This window comes from Rhipicephalus sanguineus, chromosome 4 (assembly GCF_013339695.2).
Source record: "Rhipicephalus sanguineus isolate Rsan-2018 chromosome 4, BIME_Rsan_1.4, whole genome shotgun sequence".
Lineage (NCBI taxonomy): Eukaryota > Metazoa > Arthropoda > Arachnida > Ixodida > Ixodidae > Rhipicephalus > Rhipicephalus sanguineus.
Window position 1 is genome coordinate 105,601,232 of NC_051179.1, and position 19,633 is coordinate 105,620,864.

Sequence of the window (19,633 nt, forward strand, 5' to 3'; positions counted from 1 at the left end):
AAACGCGAATAAAAAAAATCTTTCTGACACCGGGAATCGAACCCGGGCCTCCTGGGTGAGAGCCAGGTATCCTAGCCACTAGACCATGCCGGAGGGCGAGGATGAGTGAAGCACGCCTCCTGCTCATTCGACTGCAAGCGCAAAAATATCGAATCGACACGCTCAAATAAAGAATAAAGAAAACGCGAATAAAAAAAATCTTTCCGACACCGGGAATCGAACCCGGGCCTCCTGGGTGAGAGCCAGGTATCCTAGCCACTAGACCATGCCGGAGGGCGAGGGTGAGTGAAGCACGCCTCCTGCTCATTCGACTGCAAGCGAAAAAATATCGAATCGTCACGCTCAAATAAAGAATAAAGAAAACGCGAATAAAAAAAATCTTTCCGACACCGGGAATCGAACCCGGGCCTCCTGGGTGAGAGCCAGGTATCCTAGCCACTAGACCATGCCTGAGGGCGAGGATGAGTGAAGCACGCCTCCTGCTCATTCGACTGCAAGCGCAAAAATATCGAATCGTCACGCTCAAATAAAGAATAAAGAAAACGCGAATAAAAAAAATCTTTCCGACACCGGGAATCGAACCCGGGCCTCCTGGGTGAGAGCCAGGTATCCTAGCCACTAGACCATGCCGGAGGGCGAGGATGAGTGAAGCACGCCTCCTGCTCATTCGACTGCAAGCGCAAAAATATCGAATCGTCACGCTCAAATAAAGAATAAAGAAAACGCGAATAAAAAAAATCTTTCCGACACCGGGAATCGAACCCGGGCCTCCTGGGTGAGAGCCAGGTATCCTAGCCACTAGACCATGCCGGAGGGCGAGGATGAGTGAAGCACGCCTCCTGCTCATTCGACTGCAAGCGCAAAAATATCGAATCGACACGCTCAAATAAAGAATAAAGAAAACGCGAATAAAAAAAATCTTTCCGACACCGGGAATCGAACCCGGGCCTCCTGGGTGAGAGCCAGGTATCCTAGCCACTAGACCATGCCGGAGAGCGAGGTGGAGTGAAGCACGCCTCCTGCTCATTCGACTGCAAGCGCAAAAATATCGAATCGTCACGCTCAAATAAAGAATAAAGAAAACGCGAATAAAAAAAATCTTTCCGACACCGTGAATCGAACCCGGGCCTTCTGGGTGAGAGCCAGGTATCCTAGCCACTAGACCATGCCGGAGAGCGAGGTTGAGTGAAGCACGCCTCCTGCTCATTCGACTGCAAGCGCAAAAATATCGCATCGTCACGCTCAAATAAAGAATAAAGAAAACGCGAATAAAAAAATCTTTCCGACACCGGGAATCGAACCCGGGCCTCCTGGGTGAGAGCCAGGTATCCTAGCCACTAGACCATGCCGGAGGGCGAGGATGAGTGAAGCACGCCTCCTGCTCATTCACTGCAAGCGCAAAAATATCGAATCGTCACGCTCAAATAAAGAATAAAGAAAACGCGAATAAAAAAAATCTTTCCGACACCCGGAATCGAACCCGGGCCTCCTGGGTGAGAGCCAGGTATCCTAGCCACTAGACCATGCCGGAGGGCGAGGTTGAGTGAAGCACGCCTCCTGCTCATTCGACTGCAAGCGCAAAAATATCGAATCGTCACACTCAAATAAAGAATAGAAAAAACGCGAATAAAAAAATCTTTCCGACACCGGGAATCGAACCCGGGCCTCCTGGGTGAGAGCCAGGTATCCTAGCCACTAGACCATGCCGGAGGGCGAGGTTGAGTGAAGCACGCCTCCTGCTCATTCGACTGCAAGCGCAAAAATATCGAATCGTCACGCTCAAATAAAGAAAACGCGAATAAAAAAAATCTTTCCGACACCGGGAATCGAACCCGGGCCTCCTGGGTGAGAGCCAGGTATCCTAGCCACTAGACCATGCCGGAGAGCGAGGTTGAGTGAAGCACGCCTCCTGCTCATTCGACTGCAAGCGCAAAAATATCGAATCGTCACGCTCAAATAAAGAATAAAGAAAGCGCGAATAAAAAAAAATCTTTCCGACACCGGGAATCGAACCCGGGCCTCCTGGGTGAGAGCCAGGTATCCTAGCCACTAGACCATGCCGGAGGGCGAGGTTGAGTGAAGCACGCCTCCTGCTCATTCGACTGCAAGCGCAAAAATATCGAATCGTCACGCTCAAATAAAGAATAGAAAAAACGCGAATAAAAAAATCTTTCCGACACCGGGAATCGAACCCGGGCCTCCTGGGTGAGAGCCAGGTATCCTAGCCACTTTTTTTTTTTTTTTTTTTCTTTATTGCCTGCTTTGACATACACATCGGAACACAAACACAATCAGAGGTCAAACGTAAGAATACATATTACATAAGTGCGTAAAGTGGGCATGGATAAAACGATCAGCCAAACTATGGCTGAAATGTGGTGGCTAAAATCGTTTCATATACATGAGTGGCTCGATCCTCGATACCCATTCAGGTACCGGCTCCGAAGATTTGTGTGCTTCCAGGAACCTGCCCACTGATTCACGGAAATACTCCTGTGCCGACCTTGCATCTACATCGACATGACGTGCGGCCATGCAGGCCTTCCATATGCAGTGCAATCCCATGAGCATAACTGCATCAAATGGGACGCCGTCTTCATTTTCCACAGATAGGAAACGGATTCCTCGCGGGTCTAGGGGAAAGTCTTTTTTCAGCGTTCTTTGCAGTATGTCCCAAAAGAACACGCCTTCCCAGCATTCTAAAAAGACATGCTCAATGGTCTCAGGCTTTCTACATATAAAGCAGTGCACACCCCAAGGTACATACATTCCCTTTTCCTTTATCCATGTTTTAACCTCTAGTGTCCCGGTGTGCAACCTGAAGAAAAAGGACTTGGCTCCTGGAGCAACATACATTCGTTTTACACGCTTCAGAACATCGCTTCCTGGATTGGCACTATACGTGGCGCGATACAGAGGCACAGGAAGAAGTACATCGACGAGGTCCTTGTACAACTTCCTTCGTTTCACTTCCGACAAATATTCACAAGAAAATCGAGCACGCAAGAATTTATAAGCCGCCACAACTTCCTTCAGGAAACCGAAAACCCCTCCTGCTATAAATTCGGTGGATACAACAAAATCAGGCACAAGTTTACTTAGTCTAAGCTGTAGTACAGTACGTAAAAAGGGGTCCTTCACATCACGTAGGAAACAGAACCGGTTCACTACTTGCCTCAGGAATAAATGCGACAGGCTGAGGCCTCCATCACGTACACGTCGGAACAGGTTGGTACGGCTTGTCCTCTCCCAAACCGACCCCCAAACAAAACAGCCAGAATTCTGTGCAACTTCTGTACGTTAGTGCGAGAGCAGTGCAAAACGCTTAGCACATACCATAATTTCGTAACAAAAAAGACATTGCACACAGTGCTGCGGGCAAACATAGACAATTCTGACCCTTTTGTCTTCTCCGCCCTTGCGCGCATTTCCAAAACTTGGTTCTGCCAGTAGGGTTCACTGTCGCGATAAAACTCTAAAGGGACGCCTAGGTATCTCGTGGGTGTGGAAACCCATTGCATGTTGGCAAACGTGTTGGGTGTCACTGGCCAAGCTCCATGCCAGATTCCGAGGCTCTTGCCCCAGTTAACAGCGCTGCCGCTAGTAGCACAAAAACGCTTCACAATTTCCACAGTATTCGTGACACTGGCGTGGTCCCCGCAAAACACTGCTATGTCATCCGCGTATGCGAGTAGTTTTACCTCAACGTGCTGTATTTTAAAGCCATTTATACAACTAGCTCTTATTACACTGAGGCACAAGGGCTCGATATATAAAGCGAAAAGTAGCGGTGAGAGGGGGCAACCCTGTCGCACCGACCGCTGCACTTCGATAAGCTCTCCCACGGACTTGTTGATTATTAGCCTCGTCGTGCAGCCCCTGTACGCCATTGCGACTCCCTCCGTGATAGCGGATCCCACGTTTATATATTCCAGAATCGCAAACAGTATTTCGTGCGGTACGCGATCGAACGCTTTCTCTAAATCGAGCTGGAGCATTGCGACTTGTTTGCCTAATACGTCACAGCACTCCAGTATGCTTCTCGCCGTGTGAATGTTAGTGAAAATGGACCGGTCCTTTATACCGCACGTCTGGTGCGGTCCAACTATATCTTTAATAACCGCTTGTAGTCTTTTCGCCAAAACTTTCATGTATACCTTGTAGTCGACATTCGCTAAGCTGATAGGGCGATATGCCGTTACCTGCCTTAACGTGTCACGATCGTCTGTTTTTGGGATCAGAACTGTGTGCGTGGACAGGAATGAAGGCGGTAATCGCTTACGTTCATATGCATCTTCTAAAACATTAGCTAGTATAGGGGCTACTTCGTACTTGAACGCCTTGTAAAAATCAGCTCCTAGCCCATCGGGCCCAGGAGATTTCCCCGGTTTCAAGTCATCAATAGCCACCGCTATTTCCTCGGCCGTAATCGGGCGCTCTAAAGTCTCTTTTGAACTGTTATCAATCTTTGGCATTGAAGGCATGAATTCTGTCTTGAAACTTTCCGCGTCAACCGGGCTACAGGCAAACAACTGTTTGTAGTACATCGTGAACACGTGTTCGATGTCTGTCTGTTCATTCAAGATAACACCGTCTTGTTCTACTTCGTAAATTACGTTCCTGCGGGCCCACTTCCTTTCCTTTGCGAGGGCTCTTTTAGTTGGTGCCAGGTATCCTAGCCACTAGACCATGCCGGAGGGCGAGGTTGAGTGAAGCACGCCTCCTGCTCATTCGACTGCAAGCGCAAAAATATCGAATCGTCACGTTCAAATAAAGAAAACGCGAATAAAAAAAATCTTTCCGACACCGGGAATCGAACCCGGGCCTCCTGGGTGAGAGCCAGGTATCCTAGCCACCAGACCATGCCGGAGAGCGAGGTTGAGTGAAGCACGCCTCCTGCTCATTCGACTGCAAGCGCAAAAATATCGAATCGTCACGCTCAAATAAAGAATAAAGAAAGCGCGAATAAAAAAAAATCTTTCCGACACCGGGAATCGAACCCGGGCCTCCTGGGTGAGAGCCAGGTATCCCAGCCACTAGACCATGCCGGAGAGGGAGCTGGGCTGAAACAACGCGCCTCTTATACGAAACCAAGCGCGAAGAATGGGGGAGGGGGCAAGTCTACCCCACTCCATCGGCAATACACACACACACACACACACACACACACACACACACACACACACACACACACACACACACACACACACACACACACACACACACACACACACACACACACACATATATATATATATATATATATATATATATATATATGAGTAACTTCGGGTACCGCAAGGTTATAAGTATGAAAATATATGCGCCTTCATAAAAAACAACTGTTTATTTCGTCGACGTTTGGACGGGAGCCCCGAATTCTTCAAGACATAACATAACAATATTTACAGCGTGTGCGTGTCTTCTTCTACTATGTTGAGAGTATAAGGGAAAGGACGGAAAGGAAGAGAGACAGGAACATAGCAAAGAGGGGGGGGAGGACGAAAAAAAAGAACGAAGAAGAAAAGGATGTCAAGAAGGTCAGTAAGAAGGATTTTGCTTAACGCGAACACTGTGTTTGTTTAGGAAGCGATGCCATATTTTGACAACAATGCAGTCTGCGCGCCCGCACCTTCTCCTCAACGGACAATGTAATGACCTCACTCGTCTAGTATTGCACCTTCCGGGGTGTGGCCACGGGTGGCGTTTTTGACGTCCTTCTTCGTCGTTTACCGTGTTAAAAGAATTAGGGGGCTGAGGGCTTTCAGCGTATGCTTTTACGTGTCGGCCTGGGTGTAAGATCCGAAGTGGCCGGTAGTGTTGCCGCGTCGTCATTTTTTAGGAGAGGAAAAGATGTAGAAAAAGGGAAGGGTTGTAAAGGGAAAAGACGGACTAAAAGCTTGTTAGTGTAATGACAGTTTAAGTACAGTGCTATACGACGTACACTACACTGTACGGCGTCCGGGACAACTTATCTGTGCATGTCGGCTGCGATTGAAGTGGCAGATAAATCCTGGTTAGTGAGACGCATAAGCTCACAGCTGCACCAAGGAGCGCTATAATTCAAAACACTATTATGCTCGCAATGGGCGGCAAGGGGCCGGGCACTGATTAGAGAATGGTGTGTATATACATATATATATATATATATATATATATATATATATATATATATATATATAGAGAGAGAGAGAGAGAGAGAGAGAGAGAGAGAGGGAGAGAGAGAGAGAGAGAACTTCAGTCACGCTCACTTTTATGAGATTTTTGATATAAAGGGACAGAATTTGTGCAGCAGAGAAAGTACAGTCAGTTTTACGTGGCATACACTAGGACGACCATACGTGCGCGCGTTACGCACCTAATAGTATGACAAGCAACACTTTTTATATATTAACCACGCAAGTTTATGCAGGAATACATTTTTGTCGACGGCAGCCTTCCCAGCAGTATAGATTTGTATCATATGTTGAAATTTCGTTAACGTTTAAAAATGTAGATAACAATGATGGCACCTATTCTTTTCCGTAATTAGTGCTGCACTTTCTTGGACGTATTAAGATTTGCGTATATTATATTTTGCCTTGTTTGCTCCTAGTCAAAATGTATGTTTCTTGTGCGGTGTTGTTATTGTTATTACTGTTATTGTTAACTTGTCTGCCATACGTTTCCTTTAAAAAAGCAAGAAGTTATGGTATTAGAGACGTAGTACCATCTTTAGACTTATCTTATTTGTATTTGGAACATTGCTTGGAGGGCCCTCCGGCCCCTCCAAGTAAATTCGCCTATGTAAACGGTGTAAGCACAAATTTTCCTTGAAAAAATGTGGACGATTATGACGTAAAACTATGCCGCACTGTTCCCTTCCCCTTTGGTTGTTAGCTGTTTATGATTGGTCGAAACCTTCGGAGTCATGCACAGAGCACCTGTTCGTAACGGGATGCAACAAATGACGCGAAAATGATCCATGACATTATGACCACTTATGCGCGACTACGTAAAAAATAAGAGAAGACACTATTTGCAATGCGGCAAATTTTTGGCACTTGGTTTCTTGTTATTGGTGAAAAAGTTTCGGTTTGCCATAAAATCGCCTGCTTGTTACGCTACACCACAAATTTGTGAAATCTCGTGGAGTTAAAATGACCTGTGCCTACTGAACAACGAATTACTATGCTTACCAACACCTAAACTTTTTTTTGGAATTCGCCTCGCGCGTCACCTATGGCGGCGCTGCGAACGGCGCTCCGGTTACACAAAGGCGAGGATTCGGCTTTTGTCTTCTGCTAGGCTCTGGATAGAACACCAGCATTTTCTTTATAGTTCGTTCACGTCACACGGCGTTCCTCGATACAAGCTGTATTTTCTTCCAATGATAGCCCTTTAGATGGCTGCTAGTATTACAGATGGTCAAGAAAGTTTAACATTTAACGTATCTTCTATATACCCAAAGCCATCGCGGTCAGGATCATGCCCTCGAGTTCGTAGCGTTGCTCACTGGACTGGATGGCGTTGCAATAGCTCACGTGAAAGCAAGAACGTCCCACCAAGTGAAATAAATAGAGTCTACGCTGCTTTGGAAGCGAAGCGCGATCAATAAACGTTAGCCTTGTGTAAACAGACTTGAGTTGAAGGAAAATGCACACTCCACTCCCAATTGTAGTCATATGGACCTGTGTACAAAAGAAATTGCAGTGGCTTAGCTCGGCTATGCCAGGATATACGTAGCGTTAGCAAAGGTTTAGCTGATTATTCTTAGCTTTCTAGATTGTCTAGGATTATTAGCCTTCTTCTGTTCATTCTTCGTACGCTGAACCACTAACTGCCAGGCAACTACTTCGGGATTCGACGAGATAAGCTTCTCGGCTCTTCTGCGCCGTTGAGCAGCATTTGCGCTCTGCTCCATGGCTTCACCCACCTGCAAATGCCAGTCAGAGGCTCTATCAAGCGACTCCAGCAAAGTGTCAGACGGCGGCTGCACAGCGAAGGCGAATAGCTGCGCGCGCGCTGGCGCCAATACGTCTGCCAAGGCTACGACGTCACTCCTCTTGAAAGCGCAGACCGGGCGACGGCGAGTCGCGCGCGGCGGTGGCGGAGTCTGCGCGCGCGCCGGCGCCAGTTTGTCTGCCGCGGCTACGACGCCACTCCTGCCGAACGCGCAGACAAGCAGCGGCGAGCCGTGCGCGGCGGTGGCGGAGAGATGCCGGCTCCGGTGAGCCAGCTGTGTGAGATCACTGATCCTCGCGCATGCGCAGCGCGGCTCATGACGATCCACGTGAAATCGGCTCCGGCTAGGCAAGTGTAGCTAACGCTACAAAACGTTTGCCGACAAAATAATGTTGATAACTTCATCGACCAGCGGGTTATTTCAGACAACTAGCGTAGATTGGGCGAGTTGGATGCACATTACCACTTGTTGCACGTCCTGTCGGCTCCGAATGAAACGCCAGCAGTGGTACGCGTGGTACAGTTCGCACCCTTATGATTATAGATAGATACGCTCATGCGGTTTGCCGCTCGTGAGCCACATTGATGGTTTCAATCGCGCAGTGCCGCCTAGTCGTGTGCGCGGGCCTGTCAATGGTCATGAGAGGACGGCGCGCACTATATAGTTCCTAATGCTTGGGAAACGCGCTCCAATGTTCGTGTTTCATTTGACACGGATAATACAGCTTGGTAAATAGTAGGAAAAATCGGCGAATGTGTCCAGGAAGAGGAGAAAGAGAGCTCTCTCCTACCGTTCTTTTGGCCCCTTTGGCTGGTTATTGGTACTCTTTACCGCGCTGTAATAAGATTGAATATTTTAAGGTGAAAGCCTCAGATTCCTCATCAAACGCGAAAATTGACCGTCGGCGTCCCGCGTCGGCAGCGTCAACACGACTGATGCAAGAAATCATCACATGATGTCATCATGACATCATGGGCCGTTAACATTTATGGCGTCATAATATCACGTCACATGATGATGTCATCGCATGACATCGTCGCTTTGCATTGCCTCCGTGATCGGCCCACAGATCACGGAAGCAATGTAAAACTAGGTGACGTGTAGAAGGCTTGCAATGTCTCCGATCCTTGAAGCAGTGCAAAACGACGTTTCGGCCAGAAAGCACTCGGAGGGGGGCGGGGAAGGAACAATACATCGACTGAAGGAAAAGAAGAAGATGGGTTTCGCCTTCGAGTCATCTTAGGCAAATCCATAAGGGACCTTGCGAGTAATTTTATCACAGTGATCGCACCACGCCCTCTCAGGAGTCGACCGCTGAGAGTCACCCGACAGAGGCACCCGAGTCCTCTCTCTGACGTCACACGCGGGAGGACGCCACTGAAAGATCTGGAGGCGAATAGCGGGAGAGTGTCTTGTTCTGAATATACTACTTATAGCAGCTGGCGAGATCAATTCATAAGATTATAACAAATGTTTTCGGTAGTACTATAACGATGATGAGCTGTTTGTGGGTGTATACAACTTTGTGAATTCAGCATTGCTGAAAGAGAGGTAGAGAGAGGAACAAACGGCGCTGCGCGCCCGCGCTTCATTGCCGTCCCAGTGTATTTTGCGCTGTACAAGCCAATTCAAGATGAATCAAGACCAACTAGCACTGCTGTTAATTCAGTCTCCTTAATGCAGAAGACCATGAAGCTTGACCATTTCCCTGGTCCGGTAGATCAAGTCGCGGGGCAAGCTTGAGAGCTGGGCTTCCCAATGTGCTCGAGTCCACTGCCTGATTCATCGTCTTGTTGCAAGCCGCCGCGATCGCTGCAAGCTGCAAGTTCTAACGTTATAAAGCCTCTGCTCAGCGGTAGCCTACTGTGCAATGCTGGAGCACAAGGCACGAAAGCCTCGCATAGGCGGCCTGCTCCACAGAAAGCCTACAGCGCGAAGTAATGAGACGCAGAGGGCAATATTCACAGCAGTAAGCGTAGGACAAATTTCATGATACAATTGCGTGATTGCGTTTTATATTTGTGTGATCACTGAAGGAAAACTTCGTTTAGTTGTTGCTTTCCCAGTATGCAGCCGGCAGCGATCACTGTCGAAAGTAGAAGCGCTCCCCCCTTAACTTTTTCTACTAGAGGGGGGGTGACCTTGTCCTTGCCCCCCCCCCCCTCTGTAGATACGTCTAGGCCCACAAATAGACGGCAAAGATAAAAAAATTGGCAGATCCCACGAAATGTGGGAATCGATGTAATGCGAAGCAGCCAGCAAAGAGCTGCATACATCGTATTGTTTGTCACTGAGGCTATGAAGACATTCATGTCGTGACATCTAGTTCGCTATATATCGCGAGATTGTCAACATGCATGAGTGTACAATCTGGTACACGCCATACTAATGAAACATATATTGTGCTGCATATATACGATGCGTGACCTGCTATTTATGTTCGTCACACAGTCATGTCGCGCAATACCAATTTAGGTATATATCCAGTTAACAAAACGGCCGCGAGCGCACTATGAGCGTGGCACGTAAGTCATGCTGTATATGCCATACGCGTCATGATTTTCCTGTTAACTCCTGTTATTTGTGTTCATCAGCCAGACATGTCGCGCAATACCAATTTTGGTGTATATCAAGCTAGCGAAACGGCCGCCAGCGCACCATGAGCGTGGCACGTAAGTCATGCTGTACATGACATGCGTGTCATGGTTTTCATGCTAACTCCTGTTATTTGTGTTCGTCACACAGTCATGTCGCGCAATACCAATTTTGGTGTATATCAAGCTAGCGAAACGGCCGCGAGCGCACTATGAGCGTGGCATGTAAATCATGCTGTACATGCGTGTCATGATTTTCATGTTAACTCCTGTTATTTGTGTTCGTCACACAGTCACATCACGAGATACCAATATTGGTGTATATCAGCTAGCGAAGCGGCCGCGAGCGCACCATGAGCGTGGTGCGTAAGTCATGCTGTACATGACATGCGTGTCATGATTTTCATGTTAACTCCTGTTATTTATGTTCGTCACACAGTCACGTCACGAGATACCAATTTTGGTGTATATCAAGCTAGCGAGACGGTAGTCAGCGCACCATGAGCGTGGCACGTAAGTCATGCTGTACATGACATGCGTGTCATGATTTTCATGTTAACTTCTGTTATTTGTGTTCGTCACACAGTCACGTCGCGCGATACAAATTTTGGTGTATATCAAGCTAGCGAAACGGCCGCCAGCGCACCATGAGCGTGGCACGTAAGTCATGCTGTACATGACATGCGTGTCATGATTTGCACGTTAGGACCTGTCACTTATGTTCGTCATACGCTCTTGTCACGCCATATCAATTTTGGTATATATCAAACTAACGAAACGGCCAAAACAGTGGCATGTAAATCATGTTGTTCATGACATGGATATCATGATTTTCATGTCATGACCTGTCATTTATGTTCGCCCTAAAGTCATGTTACGCCATGCCAATTTTGGAGTACATCCTGTTAAAGAAAGGGCCAGGAGAGCACAAAGTCGTAGGCGGCTAGATAGATAGATAGATAGATAGATAGATAGATAGATAGATAGATAGATAGATAGATAGATAGATAGATAGATAGATAGATAGATAGATAGATAGATAGATAGATAGATAGATAGATAGATAGATAGATAGATAGATAGATACGCTCAAAGTCGCAGAAGTTCGCTAAGAAATGCTTCGCATTTAAAAGCGATTACAAATTATTTCCGAGAGCGCGATACTCAACACCAGAACGCTGGTGGTGTTTTAAAGGAAAACACTATTTGTGTACTATCGTGGTCATTGTATATATATCATAGCCATCATCCGAGACTTAGAGTAGCAACCCCTGTGATAAAGCAGCTAATTTCGACGTCTCGCCTCCGCTTGTCCATCGTTTTTTTTTTTTCAGTTTCCCTGCTCGAACCAGTGTAAGGTGTGAACCAACTAGCTCCGTTGAATACCATTTTAATAAAAAAGACGGGCTTGCATCTCGGGGGTTATCATTAACAGGTTGCTATCTATCTATCTATCTATCTATCTATCTATCTATCTATCTATCTATCTATCTATCTATCTATCTATCTATCTATCTATCTATCTATCTATCTATCTATCTATCTATCTATCTATCTATCTATCTATCTATCTATCTATCTATCTATCTATCTATCTATCTATCTATCTATCTACATAACGCAATTATGACTCACGGACTGTTTTCTTTTTTTAAACAGCGTCGAGCCGTCTCAGCTTACCTAAAAGAAAAACTAAGCTGCGCGAATGGTTCCTCTTGCGCACATATCGCCTTCTCACTTACTATTCGGAAAGACACTATAGCCTCGCAGGCAGCTGACCACGCTGTCTACGGTGCGAAGGAGCGTCGGCGTAGAGACTTGGCGCCATCCTGGCGCATAAGGAAATTCAATAACCAAGGCATGTGTTTTCTTGGACGCGCTGGGTCGAGCGCGTGTCCTGCAGCTAAGTTGTGTCTCGGACGGTTCCTTCTTCTTGCCATTTTTGTTCCTACGCGCGAAAGGTTGAAAGCCGTGTTGGCACAATCGGACTATCGATCATCACCCCTCTTCCGGAACTGCACGGCTACCGTGGTAGCACTCCGCCGCCTAGAAAATTCACGACCGGAGTAAGTTCGTGTTTAGTTTAAACTGTCCGTTTTATTCGCGGCGTAGGCAAGAAAAAAGTATCAATTATGGAGCCGTAGGAAGACCCCAGCACGCGTTTTTTTGTAGGGTATACTCCTGGCTTCTGGCTATATTCAGCTCGCATTCAAAAGAGGACATTATGTGCGATGTGCATTACTTTTAAGCTAAGCTGTTATGAGTTACAGATTTCGGTGGCGGCGGCGGCGTAGATCACGGAAAACCGGGCGCCGGCGAGTGTACAGAAATGCGGGCGCACACAGATGCGGCCATCGAAGGTGCGCGACCAACATGCGTATATTTGTATGCGCTGTTTTCGAATAATTAATGCTCTGTCGATTTTGGGCTTATTGGCGATCAGCCGCTTATGATGCGGCAATCTGCCCTTTTATCGAAGTGACTCGTCTTTTCACTTTGCCACATTGCATCGTTGCCCGAATACGAATGCACGACCGTCGTTGTTGCATGTAGCAACTGAAGGGTCGCACTGCTGGGCACGTGGCTGGAGGTCCACTTTCTGGCACGGGGAAAGGAGAGTTAGGAAGGAGCACTGCGTAATGCGATAGAAAGAAATTGCAGTCGTAAGGAAAACCGAGCTAGTTGGTACGAATGCATTGTGGAATAGCGCAAGAAACACGCAGGGACACAGGCAGGACAGACGATACGGGCGCCTGTATCGTCTCTCTTGCCTGTCTTAGTGAACCTTTGCCACTTTGAGCGTTTCTATCTACGTATCTATCTATTTATCTAGCCGCCTAGGTCTGGGCGCTCTCATGATCGCCTCCTCGATTTGGTGTAGACCAAAATTGGCATGGGAGGGTAAGAGAATTTGACGAAAATAACTGTCGGGTCATGACATGAATAACGTGAAAATCCTGTCGCGTACGTCGTCAAACCTTTTCCTCCAGACACGTGTGGAACATACCCGTTTACCACGGGCCGCGGTGTACGGCTACGCGCCGCAGGTGATTGACAGTTTATATCTACCCAGGAACGGCGGCAACAGACATTGGCAATTTAAATTAGAGAGCGTTAAGAAAAACCGACATCGGCAGCGTTGACCCGACGAATGGAAATAATAAAGTTCGGGACATCCCACGCGTTTTGGGAATCGGTTTCATGCGAAGCAATCAGCGAGTGCTTCTATGCTGTATTTTATGGCTTTGCGTCAAGCGTTACGAGGTGCATCGACGTGTTTTTGTAAATGTAGTAGCTGTGCGCACATCGTGGGCTTACCTGGCAAGTCGACAACACTGGCTTTTAACGGTCAAGTTATGGTGCGACGAAACGACATCTTTCCCGTTAGAGTATATACGTCAGTATTATCGAAACTAAGGGCACTTTATGGTGCAATCATCCGAATATCACACATAACTTTCGTTTATGTATTCCTTCGGGGTCGAGCAATGCTTCAATATAACTTGCTGAATCATAGGAATACAAATATAATGTTTATTAGACTGCTATAACAGCGGATCCAACACTGGAACCACAGACGTTAATCTGATATGACGCATGTATCTTAGGAGTGCATATGGAGTGTTTATTGCTTTCTTGGAAAATTCCATATCCAGCACCACAACCACAATTGACGTTGCACCGACCTTACGCCTGCATATGCTGTTTTTCCAAACCAGTTTATAGACCTGGCGTGGCTCTGTGGTAGAATACCTTATTGCCACGCTGAATGCTTAGGGTCGATTCCTGCTAGGATCCTAATTTTTATTCTTTCCTTTCGTCGGGCCAATACTGCAGATGTCGGTTTTTCTTAACGCTGTCGCATTTTAATTGCCGATATATGTTCTCGGCGATCCTGGGTACATAAAACTGCCAGTCATCTGTGGCGCATACCCGTACACCGCGGCCCGTGGTAAATGGGTATGCGCCATGCGTGTCTGGAGGAAAGGGTTTAACGACGTACGTGACAAGATTTTCACGTTATTCATGTCATGACCCGACAGTCATATTTGTCAAATCCTCTTACCCTCCCATGCCAATTTTGGTCTACACCAATTGTTAAGGAGGCGATCATGAGTGTACCCAGACGTAGGTATGGGTACACTCATGTGTACCTACGTACACTCATGTGTACGTAGGTACACATGAGTGTACCTCGCGTATGTCGTCAAACCTTTTCCTCCAGACACTTGTGGCAGATACCGGTTTTTCACGGGCAGCGACGTACGGGTATGTGACGCAGGTGATTGACAGTTTATATCTACCGAAGAACGGCGATAACTCACATTGGTAATTTAAATACGAGAGAGTTAAGAAAAAGCGAGATCGGCAGCTCTGACCCGACGAATAGAAAGAATAAAAATTACGATCCCAGCAGGAATCGACCCTAAGCATTCTGCGTGGCAATAACATGTTCTACCACAGAGTCACACCAGGTCTATAAACTGGCTTGGAAAAACAGCCTATTCAGGCGTAATGTTGGTGCAATGTCAATTGTGGTTGTGGAGTTGTCTATCTAATTTTATAAGAACGCATCTAATTTTACAAGAGCGCCGTGTTTGTGTCCTCTTCTCGTCGTAAAAAGCGAGATCGGCAGCTCTGACCCGACGAATAGAAAGAATAAAAATTACGATCCCAGCAGGAATCGACCCTAAGCATTCTGCGTGGCAATAACGTATTCTACCACAGAGTCACACCAGGTCTATAAACTGGCTTGGAAAAACAGCCTATTCAGGCGTAATGTTGGTGCAATGTCAATTGTGGTTGTGGAGTTGTCTATCTAATTTTATAAGAACGCATCTAATTTTACAAGAGCGCCGTGTTTGTGTCCTCTTCTCGTCCCGTGTTTAGCACTAATTTCGTACTTCGTCTACCAACGCAATAAACACTTCATATGTACTCCTACGATACAGGCGTCATATCAGATTAACGCCTGTGGTTCCAGTGTTGGATCCGCTGTTATAGCAGTGTAATATACATTACATTTGTATTCCTATGATTCAGCAAGGTATAATGAAGCATTGCTCGTCCCCGGAGCAATAGAGTAACGAAAGTTACATACGATACTCGAATGATTGCACCACAAAGTGCACTTAGTTTCGATAATACGGACGTATGTACTCTAACGTGAGGGCTGTTGTTACGTCGCACCATAACTTAACCTTTAAAAGCCAGTGTTGTTGACGTGCCTAGTAAGCACACAGTGTGCACACAACTGCTACACTTACAAAAACACGTGAATCCACCTCGTAGCGCTTGTTTCAAAGCCATAAAATACAGCTTAGAAGTGCTTGCTGACTGCTTCGCATGAAATCGATTCCCACAATGCGTGGGATCTGCCGAAATTGTATTACTATGGTTCAGAGGGCATATTCAAGCGCTGTTAGACCACCGAGAAATACGCTAACGAAAATTACGTATGATATTCACATCATCGCACCGTAAAGTGCACTTCCTTTTGATAATACTGACGTATGTGCTTTAACGTGAGTGCTGACATTACGCCATACCATCAGTTACCATTTAAACGCTATTGTTGTCAACGTGCCTGGTAAGTCTCCGATGTGCCACAAACTCAGAATCAGAATCGCTAAATTGGACTGTCATATCCAGCAATACGCTACCAAATTGGCGGCACAGCAATGGACGCAGGTATGTCAGGGGACACATGGTCATCTTAGCACTAAGAAAACCTGGCAATTGCTTCGGCATCTACTCGACCCCACTACATCTAGGACCCATAGCAACAACCACATCAATAAGCTACTACATGACCACGCAGCGGACCTCTCGAGCATGTTCAGCAACCTGGCCTCCAAACACATGCCCCTTCCTACGCAAATCCCCATGCCCGATTATGTTGGTGCACCAAACGAAGAACTTGGCAGGCCCATCACAGAAGCGGAGGTTCGACATGCCCTCAACAAAGTGCGAACTACCACAGCGCCCGGTCCAGACTCGGTAACGAACAAGACGCTTCGCAATCTCGATGACCAGTCCATTAGCAAACTCACTGAATATTACAACCACTGTCTCGAGAAGGGCGAGATACCCCAACAATGGAAAGTAGCCAAGGTAATCTTCATTCCCAAGCCAAATAAACCTATTCATATTGATAACTTCCGTCCGATTTCGCTCACTTCATGCATAGGGAAGATCATGGAGCCCGTCATCCACTTACGCCTCACCAAATACATCGAAAATAATCACTTCTTTCCTTCGGAGATGACTGGCTTTCGCAATTTTCTTTCGTGTCAGGATGTCATGCTAAGAATCAAACAAGATATTATTGACCCGAGCGACGCACGTGACACACAAGCATTGCTCGGCCTAGACCTCAAGGGAGCTTTCAACAATGTGTCCCACTTAGCCATTCTGCGCGAACTTAACAGTATAAACTGTGGAGAGAAAATCTACCGCTATATACACAGCGTCCTCACGAATCGCACTGCGAAGCTCCAGTTAGGCAGCGAACAGTCTGCCCAAATAAGCTTAGGAAGCACTGGTACACCCCAGGGTGCAGTGCTGTCCCCTATCCTCTTTAATTTGGCTATGCGCCCTTTAGTTCTTACATTAAAGAAGATCCCGGACCTCAGATTTGCATTGTACGCGGATGATATTACGCTGTGGATGACTGGTGGGTCTGATGGGCACATTCAAGGCACATTGCAAACGGCAATTCACGAGATCGAGCAAGTAGGCCACGAGTTGAATCTCAGGTGCTCCCCTACGAAATCAGAGCTTCTCCTTCTACCTCCTACTAGACGCTTCAAGACGTCGCCCCCGAATGTTCAACTCACAGTTGAAGGGCACCCTATACCCCAGGTAGATATAATTAGGGTCCTAGGGCTGTACCTTCAACGCAACCGAGCAAATCACCATACCCTAGAAACACTACAAACAACAGTGGATAATACGCTCCGCCTCATAGGGCGAATCTCCAACAAACACGGAGGGCTTCGAGAGAAGGAGCTCATTCAGCTCATCCAGGCTTTTGTCTTAAGCAAAAACACCTTTACGCTACCATATCTGTCGCTCTCTAGGAAGGAAGAGGAAACTGTAAACTGTTTGATCCGCAAGATATACAAAGTCGCTCTTGCTGTTCCAATTAGAGCGTCCACACAAAGAATTATGGCCACAGGCACAATCAATACCCTTGAAGAATTAACTGAGGCTCATTTATCATCCCAATATCACAGACTTACCACCACTGAAGCTGGCCGTGACATCCTCAGACAGCTCCACTACGCTCCGCCATTCAACGAGAACAAATGACATCAAATTCCTCCGAACATACACGATCAGTACAACATCCCACCACTACCGAGAAACATGCACCCCGAATTTCATATCGAACGCCGGAAACTTCGAGCCAAGAAGCTAGAACGCAGTTACGGCCAAGCAGAAGGAGTATACTATGTGGACGCCGCCGCCTACACCACTAAACACCGCTATGTCCTAGCGGTCGTGGACAACCAGGGCAACATTGTTCGTTCAGCGTCAATCAAGACCACCTCGGCAGGCGACGCGGAAGAAGCCGCCATCGCACTCGCATCGGGGCTACCTGATTGCGATGTCATAATTAGCGACTCTAAGACAGCTATCCGGAACTTCAGTAGTGGTTATATTACCAATACCGCACATTCTTTACTCGTCGCTCACCCACCACAAAACAACATCGCCCTAGTCTGGACTCCAGCACATCAAGGACTCCGAGGAAACGAAATGGCTCATGCAGCTGCTCGATGATTCACAGACCGAGTGGCCGCAAATGTGCGCCAACCTCTAGGGCCCAATAACTCCTCACAAGACACCCATAAAGACTCGCTGATCACATTTCACGAAATTTGCACACACTACAGACACCAACGCTTAACATATCCACCTCTTTCCCTGCCTAGCACGCGCCAGAGAGAAATATTGTGGCGGCAACTACAAACTCGCACATTTCTTACACCGCGAACTCTGCACTTATTTTTTCCTGCCACATACCACTCACCCAAATGTCGCTTCTGCCCTGTCCAGATAGCAGATCTCTCGCATATCATGTGGCAGTGTCCCATGAAATCTCCCGCCCGCACTCTCAAGCCATTAATTAGTAGTGAGGAGCTGTGGGAGACTGCCCTGCGCAGCTTCGATCCCACTCTCCAGGACAGAGTCCTGAGGTGGGCTGAGGAGATAGCGGAGGCCTACCACGACTGGTAGTCTGACGTTATGCCACACGAAGTGGTGACGGACGCTTACTGGGACTGGATCACAGACCTCCCTCTCTCCCCTCCGGCTCCTCCCCTTTCTTAAAAAGGGAAATAAAGTTTCTTCACTCACTCACTCACACAATTACTACACTTCAAAAAGACGTCGATCCTCACCTTAACGCTTGGCTCTAATAAAAAAATGCAGCATTGAACTACTCGCTGACTGCTTCGCATGAAACCGATTCGCACAAGGCGTGGGATCTGCCGAATTTTTTGTTATCTGCGTAGCGTATTATCCGTGTAGTGCATAATTATCATCGCCTCCGAATTTTGCCCCCACTGCCTGTATGAGAACGTGTGTTTAGAAAAAAAAAAGACAGAGATGATTTAGAGTAGATGTAGTCTGCTGTTGGCGAGCCCTAAGAGTCCCTCATAATAAAACCCAAATGGAAGCTGCCACAGGCACTCCTAAAAGGGACACTAAAGGAAAACAATAAGTAAGTTGGACTGGTAGATTATACTTTGAAAACTCTGCTGCAGTTGATTTCACCATCATAAATTCATTATTATGAATGAATGTAAAACTTTCCTGATTTAAAATTGCGCGCCGAAATCTCTGCAAGTTAACGCCAGCGAGGCGTCATGTTTTTCAAATTGCCTTTTTCCCCCGCATTCTGAAGTGAGAGCTCCCACTCAACCTTTCTTTTTAACCTCCGTGGAGTAACCGAATATAGCAAGCAATGTTTGCACCAACGTGTACGTGGTAGCTGCAGTTGGCGATGCCCATTAAAGGTTCAGCGACCTAGGAGAGTGGTGCAAAGAAGCAAATAACGGCCAACGCTGCGTTATATACGTTGATT

General features: G+C 47.0%; 14 non-coding genes across 14 annotated transcripts; all 14 read right to left on the reverse strand.

Moving 5' to 3' along the window:
- Window positions 1–21: 21 nt before the first annotated feature.
- Trnae-cuc (transfer RNA glutamic acid (anticodon CUC)) lies at window positions 22–93 on the reverse strand. The gene has a single exon. It is a non-coding gene; the product is annotated as a tRNA-Glu (tRNA).
- A 108-nt stretch (window positions 94–201) lies between these two features.
- Trnae-cuc (transfer RNA glutamic acid (anticodon CUC)) lies at window positions 202–273 on the reverse strand. Its single transcript has one exon. It is a non-coding gene; the product is annotated as a tRNA-Glu (tRNA).
- A 108-nt stretch (window positions 274–381) lies between these two features.
- Trnae-cuc (transfer RNA glutamic acid (anticodon CUC)) lies at window positions 382–453 on the reverse strand. Its single transcript has one exon. It is a non-coding gene; the product is annotated as a tRNA-Glu (tRNA).
- A 108-nt stretch (window positions 454–561) lies between these two features.
- Trnae-cuc (transfer RNA glutamic acid (anticodon CUC)) lies at window positions 562–633 on the reverse strand. Its single transcript has one exon. It is a non-coding gene; the product is annotated as a tRNA-Glu (tRNA).
- Window positions 634–741: 108 nt separating this feature from the next.
- Trnae-cuc (transfer RNA glutamic acid (anticodon CUC)) lies at window positions 742–813 on the reverse strand. Its single transcript has one exon. It is a non-coding gene; the product is annotated as a tRNA-Glu (tRNA).
- A 108-nt stretch (window positions 814–921) lies between these two features.
- Window positions 922–993, reverse strand: Trnae-cuc (transfer RNA glutamic acid (anticodon CUC)). The gene has a single exon. It is a non-coding gene; the product is annotated as a tRNA-Glu (tRNA).
- Window positions 994–1,101: 108 nt separating this feature from the next.
- Window positions 1,102–1,173, reverse strand: Trnae-cuc (transfer RNA glutamic acid (anticodon CUC)). Its single transcript has one exon. It is a non-coding gene; the product is annotated as a tRNA-Glu (tRNA).
- A 107-nt stretch (window positions 1,174–1,280) lies between these two features.
- Window positions 1,281–1,352, reverse strand: Trnae-cuc (transfer RNA glutamic acid (anticodon CUC)). The gene has a single exon. It is a non-coding gene; the product is annotated as a tRNA-Glu (tRNA).
- Window positions 1,353–1,459: 107 nt separating this feature from the next.
- Trnae-cuc (transfer RNA glutamic acid (anticodon CUC)) lies at window positions 1,460–1,531 on the reverse strand. The gene has a single exon. It is a non-coding gene; the product is annotated as a tRNA-Glu (tRNA).
- Window positions 1,532–1,638: 107 nt separating this feature from the next.
- On the reverse strand, window positions 1,639–1,710 carry Trnae-cuc (transfer RNA glutamic acid (anticodon CUC)). The gene has a single exon. It is a non-coding gene; the product is annotated as a tRNA-Glu (tRNA).
- Window positions 1,711–1,811: 101 nt separating this feature from the next.
- Trnae-cuc (transfer RNA glutamic acid (anticodon CUC)) lies at window positions 1,812–1,883 on the reverse strand. The gene has a single exon. It is a non-coding gene; the product is annotated as a tRNA-Glu (tRNA).
- Window positions 1,884–1,992: 109 nt separating this feature from the next.
- Trnae-cuc (transfer RNA glutamic acid (anticodon CUC)) lies at window positions 1,993–2,064 on the reverse strand. The gene has a single exon. It is a non-coding gene; the product is annotated as a tRNA-Glu (tRNA).
- Window positions 2,065–4,798: 2,734 nt separating this feature from the next.
- Window positions 4,799–4,870, reverse strand: Trnae-cuc (transfer RNA glutamic acid (anticodon CUC)). The gene has a single exon. It is a non-coding gene; the product is annotated as a tRNA-Glu (tRNA).
- Window positions 4,871–4,979: 109 nt separating this feature from the next.
- Trnae-cuc (transfer RNA glutamic acid (anticodon CUC)) lies at window positions 4,980–5,051 on the reverse strand. The gene has a single exon. It is a non-coding gene; the product is annotated as a tRNA-Glu (tRNA).
- Between the last annotated feature and the right edge of the window lie 14,582 nt (window positions 5,052–19,633).